This window comes from Myotis davidii, unplaced genomic scaffold, assembly GCF_000327345.1.
Source record: "Myotis davidii unplaced genomic scaffold, ASM32734v1 scaffold631, whole genome shotgun sequence".
NCBI lineage: Eukaryota > Metazoa > Chordata > Mammalia > Chiroptera > Vespertilionidae > Myotis > Myotis davidii.
Window position 1 is genome coordinate 525,600 of NW_006282600.1, and position 8,832 is coordinate 534,431.

Here is an 8,832-nt window from a genome sequence, read left to right on the forward strand (position 1 = left end):
GGAGAGATAGAAACATCAATGATGAGAGAGAATCATTGATTGAGCCTGCAACCTGGGCATGTGCCCCTGACTGGAACCGAACCCCAGACCCTTCAGTCCACAGGCCAATGCTCTAGCCACTGAGCCAAACCAGGTAGGGCAAAACCTCCCCGTTTTTATTCACTAAGCCCTCTTTCTTCATTCAAATTCTACTCCTTCAAAAGGCTTGCTTAAAAAACAAAAGCAGAAAAATAGTATTTATCAAGGTCAAGGGGGGAAAAAGCGTTTCCCTTCACTGTAAATCAAAGCATAGTTACCCTGAAAAAAAAACACAAAACACCAACAACCAACATTTTTAAAAAGATGCTAGCCTGTTCTGGGAAGGATGTGATAAAAGGACACTGATCGGCTGCAGATAACAGTGTATATTGGTTCAACCCTTTGGGAAGCATTTGGGCAAGATTTATGGAACCATAAATATGTTCACACTCATTAACCCCATATTTCAACTTCTAGATGACTTAGGGTAATAGTAAAAAATGTGGGTGAAAGGCATTATGCTAATATATATTCATTGCAGTGTTAATTACAATGGACACATTGGAACCACCTACAGGGCCAACAAGAAAATTGTAAAATAAGTGAAACTAAATCTAGTAGGGGTAGTCTGCAGTTACTAATATAAGAACTAAGAACTATGAGGTAGGGGGGATCGGGAGTGGGAATGGGAGATATCTGTAATACTATCAACAATAAAAAGTATATTTTAAAAAACTATGAAATTAGCTACCTAGAAAAGTTTACAGTGTGAAAGCAAGGTACCAAAAAGTGTGTGTAGTAAAACAAACAAATAAATAAATAAATAAAGCAAGGACTGGGAAAGGACTAAGGAAAAAAAAAACAAAAAAACACAACATACCAAAATACTACCAGTGGCTATGTTTAGGAGTTCTAATTAAGAATAGGGAGGGTTGTTGTTTTTTTTTGTCCTTTTCTCTACTTTTCAAAGATTCTGTAATGTGGTTATATTACTGTTATAAATATATATACATTATATATGTTGCTTTTTAAATATATATCTGAAGCCTGCCTGGAATTAAAGGAGTTCCCTTCCCAAAGGACCACCGCGCAGTAGCCCTCTCTCCAAAGCGCGGTAATCAAACCTCCAAGAAGCCAACCCCCCAAGGGACTCTATTTTGGGATCCACTAATCCCAGAGCCGGAGTCTGCAAAATGCGCTGGGCATGTGCCCTTTCTACATGGGAAACACTTGCTAAATCTATGGCTTGCAACGAAAACACCTGGAGGAGCGGAAATCGGAAGCTGAGAAGAACTCTGTCCTGGGGGCAGTCTTCCTCCCCCTAAGCTTGCTCCGCCACCGTGGGGGGTAGGGGGGGAGTTAAGTAGAATTAGGGAAGAAAAAACAACTGTGGCTACACACTTTAAGGGACAGTGAATTGGGGCAAATACTTCTCAGGAAGAAAGTTATAGTGGCAATTTGGAAACTGAAAGAAACAATTCAGGTGTGTGTGCTCCTGCAGTGACTGGGAATTAGGAATTTTTCTAAAACGTGGACTGGATTATGGAAACAAAGGAATGGGATTGGGGCCAGAGTGTTTTAGGGCTGGAAGAGACTTAAAGGAGAAGCCGGAAAGAAACTCAAGTTTCCCGAGTGCTGCCTACCGTGTGCCAGACACTTGAAAAATAGTATCTCTTTAATGCTCAGGATAGTTCAGGCAGGAAGGTATTATTGTCCTTGATTTTACAGAGAATAACCGTCCAAGGTTATACACACGGATCAGTGGCAGACCCAGGAGTTGGACCTTCAGCCTGTCCTACTCCAGAGCTCACCTTTGCCAGGAGGTGCTGCTTCTATGAAGTTCCCCTTTATGGAGCAATTCGTGGGCTATTGAGAAGCTCAGGTTGATGTCTCTCCGGGTTCTTTGCAATTTGGGAATCATTGTTATTAACGTCATTATTGTTTTTACTTCATCTGATTGTTCAGTTCTATATTTCCTCCCAAGCTTGGAGTATTTGTGGAAAAACATTATCTGTGAAGTAAAGAACATGTAACTGAATACATAAAAGCTGTTTGCCCTGGGGCTTTATGTTTGAAACTGAAGTCGGCATAACCATTGAGTGTATTATCTGGATGATATCTAATACCACCACTTTAGAGTGTGAGAATGAACTCTTTTCTTAAAAGAAAAAAAATCAGAAAAGAATATTGACCTTCTTAATGTTTCCCAGCACAAAGGCATCTATCTACTGTAGATTCCAAGACAGACCCGACCAATATGTTGACATGCTGGGCTCAGATTTCATTCCTGAAAATCTGGAACCTTATGCTATATAAATAACCTGATCTTTTCCTTCATTTGAATCAAGGGGAAAAACAATTGCTGGCAGATCTCAGAATTTGCCCTCCCCGCAACTGTCCCCACAAGTCCTAACTTGCTACCCACAAGTCATGACTCGCATATTTTCATTTGAAGAGTTTTGAAATGTTCTGGAAATCATATGGGGAAAGAGAACTGGATCCTCCTGAGAAGTAGAACTAGGGGAAATTTTGATTTAAAAATGGAGAGAACATAAACAGAAATGTCTTGCATATATAAATGTATATTGAAATAGTTAATGGGACTTGAATAATAAATTTTCTAGCCATAAACTTGTCAGATATAGAAGCACTGTTAAAGCTATCCTCATTTTTCAAAAGAACAAACTGGTATACAAAGAAGAGATATACCCAAGTGCCAGGGTCCAGCCCCAGCGGTCCAGGCATTCCCAAAGGTGTGGACGGAGTCTGCGAAGAATGGAATGACTCGGAGGCAGCGTTCAGTTGATCAGCATAGCGAGGTTCTCCAGCCAGGTTCTGTAGCCAGGTTCAGTCTTTATTGTCCTGAAAACAAAAAAAACACACACACAAAAAAAACAAGGTAGTGGTTACCAAAGTTACACTGTTCTTGTGAGTTTCACTTGTTTTTGTTCTTGTTGCACTTCCCTCAGCCCATTAGGTTCCCAGGTAAAATCTAGGGAGCGTTATAAGGTCAAGCCTAAATATGCTTAAGAGGACTGTGCCCTCTAAGCTGGGACTTGTTTGTGACTTTGCCAACAGGTCAGTCCGAGGTTTAACCCTATAGTGGCTCCCCACACCCAAGGCCACAGAGAAACTGGACAACTTACACTTCTGTTCACAGTCTGACTTCTCTGGGCCAATCAGAAGATCTAGATATCACATTCTAGTCTTGGTAGAACAAATTCCTGCCTAAACTCATATCATTTCCTGGTAAAAAGCATTTGTATTACTAAAGTTATTATTAGAAGTCATTATGATTCGAAATATGTTTAGATGTTTTAGAGTAGTGTTGTATTCACTACTGTTTAAATTATAGTCAAACCCTCTGATATATTTCTCAACTATTCAAAAAGCAGGAGAGTTGAGGGCAGTGACCATTTTCTTTATATTATCCAGAATGCTTAGCACTGTGCCTTGCACCTTGTACCATTCATATTGTTACAACAAAGTAACCAAAAGAAGGAAAACAAACCAGGCAAGCACTTGGGAGATGCAGAAGTTCACCTTTATTACAAATGCAGCGCTGCTGGCTCAGGGAAATCAGTTTCCCAAAAGCTGAGAAACCCTATTCTGCTAAACCCTGATATATATATTCCCCAGATTCTGTTTCGGGATGCGGGGGGCTAACTAAAAGCTATTCTGCTAAAAAGTAGGTAATAAAAAATCTTCTAGCTGACACCTGCTTGCCACTAGCTGTAAACATGTATACCTTGGTTTTAGTTCAAGCCTCTGAAAACTTATTATTCCACAGTGTGGGTTTGCTCTGCACCCATGGTAGGCAAACTGCGGCTTGCGAGCCACATGCGGCTCTTTGGCCCCTTGAGTGTGGCTCTTCCTAAGCCTTAGGAGTACCCTAATTAAGTTAATAACAATGTACCTACCTATATAGTTTAAGTTTTAAAAATTTGGCTCTCAAAAGAAATTTCAATCGTTGTACTGTTAATATTTAGCGCTGTTGACTAATGAGTTTGCCAACCACTAGACTATCTCTGCTGGGGGCTGGGGTAAAGCTGTCTTTACCCTGTTTCTATAATCACCTATGCTGTCCTTATCCATTACAATCCCCCCTCTTGATCCTCAAACTGACTTTCAGCCTTGGGGATTATAAGGAAAACCTTAGGCTAAAGAATGGGTATAAGGCTGTTGTTCTTTCTGAACTACTTCGTGCTGAACAGGGGTGATGTCATGGGGTCAGTAGCCTGTGTTTTCTCTATTGAGAGGATTATAATGACAGTCAGGGTTTCTGGTCTGGAGTACATCTGGAGCTTCAGAGTCTCTTCTCCTGACAATGACAGATGGGAAGGGAAGTAGGTTTAGTACTAAAGATACAGGGAAAAGCACGGAGTAGAAGGAGTGGAATCATCCTACTTCCTTGTTCCTTGGGTCAGGTGCAGCAGTAAACTAGAAAGGCAAAAAAATCAAGGTAACGAATATTGCTAATAGGAGATATCCTAAAATATTAGTGCAGGAATTAGTCCAGCAGGGTGTTATCTGGATCCCTATGCAGATTGATCTGCCAAGTCCACTGTCTTCTTCTTTTTTTAATATATTTTGTTAATTTTTTACAGAGAGGAAGGGAGAGAGATAGAGAGTTAGAAACATCGATCAGCTGCCTCCTGCACACCTCCCACTGGGGATGTACCCGCAACCAAGGTACATGCCCTTGACTGGAATCAAACCTGGGACCTTTCAGTCTGCAGGCTGATGCTCTATCCACTGAGCCAAACCGGTTTCGGCAGGGGCCCACTGTCTTCTTAAGGGTGATCTGCAGGGGGTATTCCTAGTCAGAGATCACCTTCCACTCAGGCTGGACATCACTTACTGGTGGGCTCCTTTCACCCAGGAGTAGTGGATCCAGATGTTCAGCCCTGTAACCTTGAGAGCTATGGGAGTGGTTGGTATGACTGGATAGGGTCCCTTCCAAGTTGGCTTAAGGGGCTCTTTTTTCTAATCTTTTACCCAAACCTGGTCTCCAGGCTTATGGGGATGCACAGCTGTCCTAGAGAGATGGGCAAGTGGTCAGTAACCCACCAGTGGACTTCAAGGATAGTTTTCCCAATGCCTTGTAGTTGATTTTGAATTTCTAAGTTTTCTATTTTCCCCAAATCTCCCTTTGGCCGAATTAAGAGAAGGGGTCTGCTATAGAGAATTTCAAAGGGAGAGAAACCTATCCTGAACCTTGGGGTATAATGCACCCGCAGGAGTGTAAGAGGCAAGATATCTGTCCAGGGTAAGGCTGTCTCCTGACATAGCTTAGCCATAACCTGCTTGAGAGACCAGTTCATGTGTTCCACTTTCTCTGAACTCTGGGGCCCGTATGTAAGTTCCACTTAATTTCTAAAGCCTTAACTACCTGCTGTACTACTTCTGCTACAAAGGCTGGGCTGTTATTGACCCTATGGTTAGCAGCATTCCATACTGCGAATTATGTCCTTCAACATTGCCTTAGTGACTTCTCTTGCCTACTCTGTGTGAGTAGGATATACCTCAACCTACCCTGAAAAGGTGCAGACATAAACTAAAATATATTTACTCCCTTTGCTAGGTCCTACCTTTGTAAAATCTACCTCTAAGTCTTCAAAGGGAGTTTGTCTGCAGCACTGAACTTTGTTTGGTCTTACAGGACCCTGTTTAGCATTGTTTTGCATACAGAAGAGGCAGTGCTGGGAAACTGAGGCACACAAGGAGGGGAGATGGGCAATTATGTAGTATCGGCTTAACAAAGCTTCTAGGGCAGTTTTACTTAAAAGGGTGAGCTCATGCTGCTGGCAGATTATTCTGTGGACTAACTGTTCTGGGACATAGATCCTATGATCTGGGAGCATCCACCAACCTTCCTTTGTCTTTTTACCCTCTTCTTGCTGGGCCTATTCCTCTTCCTGATGAGTGTAGTTTGGAGGTTCAGGTAATTCAGGGGCCAACAGGATCCATGATGGCACTACCTGTTCCTTTGCAGCCAGCCTGCCTGCTGTGTCTGCATGGGAGTTTCCTTCTGACACTGAGTCCTTTCCTTTTTGGTGCCCGTTAAAGTGGATGACCGTGACCTCCTTGGGCTCAGTGAACAGTACCAGGTCGGGATTCTGCAGAGGCCTGTCTGTTAGACCTGGCTGGCAGGAGTAAACCTCCTCTAGGACTTCTAAGCAATCATGCTCAGGGGCTTCCTTAGCGACTGGTAAGAAGGTGGTCTCATATAGAAGCCCTCAATATTGAGTCATTCAAGCATGAGTTAGCCAGTGTTGTCCCCTCGCTTCCATTAGAGAGATACTTTAGAGAGGCTTAGCCAGATCTGAAAACTTTGGAGTCCAGATTCGACAAAACCCTGCTGCTCCCAGGAATTCCCAAATCTGCTGCTAGATGCTGGAGACTGGAATACCACATACTGCCTGCTTCCTTTCAGTCCCTAGTCTTCATTTCCCTCAGGTTATTTGGAAACCTAGGTACTTGACTTCTCTCTGTCAGGTTTGTGCCTTTCTCTTGGACACCCAGTAACCTGTTTCAGTTAAGAGTCTCAGAAGGGCTTGTATTCCTTCCCAATACTGAGCTCGCGTGGAGCTAGCCAATAGTAGGTCATCCACATATTGGAATAGAACACACCCCCAAGTCCTTTCCTGAGAATTTGGACAGATTAGATGCTAGCGCTTTGCTAAAGAGAGCAGGGGAGTTCTTGAAACCTTGTGGCAGTCTAGTCCAAATGAACTGCTTCTTGGCCCCTGTAGTTGGGTTTTCCTACACAAAGGCAAATAGGGGCTGCTGGACTTTCATTTGTCTGGCTAATGTGCTAGAGAGCGAGTCATGTAACCAGACAGCTGGAGAGGAGACTCCATTCACGAATGGGTCAATAACACTCCAGACCCAACTACGGAGGCAGGAAGAAGGCGGCAGTGAGGGAGAGAGCATGAGTGAGTGAGGGAATAAAGGAGGAGTGTATGGTGGTGTGGGGTGTGTGTGGCACAGTTAGATCCTGCAGGACCTTCAGGGGCAGGCTAACTGGGCTCACCTAACTAGGCAGCCTCTGCTACCATTGCAAACAGTCCCAGAGTGGCCAGCTCTTACTCAGAGGCCTTGCCTTTTTGAATGGGAGAGCAGCTGTGACTGGGAGCCCAGCCTCACCTCCACCCAGGAAGCCCTCAGATAACACCCCGGACTCTACAGCCACCCCCGTCAGGGACCTGCTGCCTCGACTGCAGTCCCATGGTCACCAAGACTCCAGCCACCCAGGGCGCAGGCTCCTGTGAGTTCTGAAGCATGCTCCCCTCTGACTGGCCCAACGCTTTAGCCCAGGGCACTACGACCATGTGAGCAGCAGCCCCGCAAGGAGACCTCCTCAGGCTAAGGAGTGGCAGCCTTGCACGCAGCCCACTCCCATTTGAGGAGCAGCCCACTCCAATCTGAGGAGCAGCCTGCCCCTGCCCAAGGAGCAACAGCCGCACAAGCAGCCCGAGCAGCCTGCCCATGACCGAGGAGCAGCAGCCCTGCGCAGCCAGCCCCCATCTGAGGAGTGGCAGCTCCATGAGCAGCCCACCCCATTCAAGGAGCAGCAGCCACACAATCAGTCCGCCCCATCTGAGAAACGGCAACTGCACAAGCATCCTGCCCCCACCAGCCAGAGGAGCCACCACTACTGAGAATAGCGACCATCAGAGGAGCCACCGCCAACTGAGGAGCAGCCACTGCCACAACTGCCCGAGGAACAGCAGCCACCCGAGGAGCCACTGCCACCCAAGGAGCAGCCCCTGCATGACTCAACACCTAGATCCTGTGGTGAGAGCAAAAATGGGTAGACAAAGAAACCCTCAAAGGAAAGAAAAGGAGGAATTGCCAGAAAAGCAGCTAAGAAAAATGGATGCATGCAATATGTCAGAAAAAGAATTCAGAATAAGGGTCATAAAATTCATAAACTGGATGGATGAAAAAAATCAACAACTTATGTAAGAATCAAAAAGAAATAAAGGCTGATATAGCTGCAATAAAAAACACGATGAAAAGTTTCAACAGTAGGCTAGGAGAAGTGGAGGACCGAATTAGCAAATTGGAAGGCAGGGAGGCAAAACACACCCAAACTGAACTGCAATTGGAGAAAAAATTTAAAACACAGGAGAAGAACCTAAGGGAGCTTTGGAGAAACAGGAAATGAAGCAATATACGAATAATAGGGGTGCCAGAACAACAGGAAGAGGAAAAGGGGTTAGAAAACCTATTTGAAGAAATAATGTCAGAAAACTTCCCTGAGGTGGGGAAGAAAAAAGTCACACAAGCACAGAAAGTCCCAAGCAAGATGAACCCAGAAAGACCCACAAAAAGACACATCATAATTATGATGGCAAATGTTCAGGACAGAGAGAGAATCTTAAAGGCTGAAAGAGAGAGACAGAAAGTTACATATAAGGCATCTGCCATTAGATTATCAAATGATTTCTCAACAGAAACACATCAGGCCAGAAAAGAATGGAAGGAATTTTACAAAGTGAAGCAAAGCAAGGGACTGAATCCAAGAATACTCTTTGCATCAAGGTTATCATTCAAAATTGAAGGGGAAATAAGGAGCTTCACAGATTAAAAAATGGCTAAGGGAGTGTATCACTTCCAAGCCAGCAATACAAGAAATGCTAAAGGGACTGGTCTAAAAAGAAGAAATAAAAAGGGAAGAAGCAACACAGGCACAAAAAATAGAAATGGCAACAAAAAAAGTACCCATCAATAATAAGTTTAAACGTAAACAGACTAAATGCTCCAATCAAAATATAATCAAGTGGCTGAATGGATAAAAAAAAAAAA